The sequence below is a fragment of the Solanum tuberosum genome, unplaced genomic scaffold (genome assembly GCF_000226075.1).
Source record: "Solanum tuberosum cultivar DM 1-3 516 R44 unplaced genomic scaffold, SolTub_3.0 scf00557, whole genome shotgun sequence".
Classification (NCBI taxonomy): domain Eukaryota; kingdom Viridiplantae; phylum Streptophyta; class Magnoliopsida; order Solanales; family Solanaceae; genus Solanum; species Solanum tuberosum.
In genome coordinates, this window is record NW_006239485.1 from 61,719 (window position 1) to 62,395 (window position 677).

Sequence of the window (677 nt, forward strand, 5' to 3'; positions counted from 1 at the left end):
CTTTTCTTCATCATTTTCATTCAAGCTCAAAAGTCACCTCTTATTCATCTTCCGTGGATCTTTGGAAACCCCATTTTCTTTGTATTTTCACAACTTTATTCCACAACTTTTTCTTTTTCAATCTTTTATCTTCTTTTTTTAATATATGGAGGGGTTCCATTTTTCTCAAAACATGGGCAAAAGGGACTTCTTTGCATTTTCTTGATTCACCTTCTCTTTTCACCACACCCCTAACTTATGCTTTTAGCGTAAGTTGGCTATTCAAATAGATCACAAATCATGAGGATTATGGGTAATGGATCAAGAAAGGTTAAGCTTTCATCAAGTTTCTTCCAAGAAAAGGGTAAGGCTCAAGGGGTGCTCAAAAGAGGTTCACACACTCACAAGGTAAGCCACAAAAGAGGCATAATTTCAAATTGGTTCACACTCTTTAAAGTTGCATAAGATCATCTCAAGAAATTTGCATCACTTAGTCAATCAGACCAACGGGGCAAATTCTTGGTGTCATCACACATGGTTCACGGTAAGCTCATCACACAAGGCATTGACACCAATGTCAAACAAGATTCCACACTTTCGCTAGTGTGCAATGTTCATTATGAGAGACTCAATTCGATACTTGGCTAGTCACAACGAGATGCAAAGAGTTCACATATTGTCTATGCAACTTCAATTGG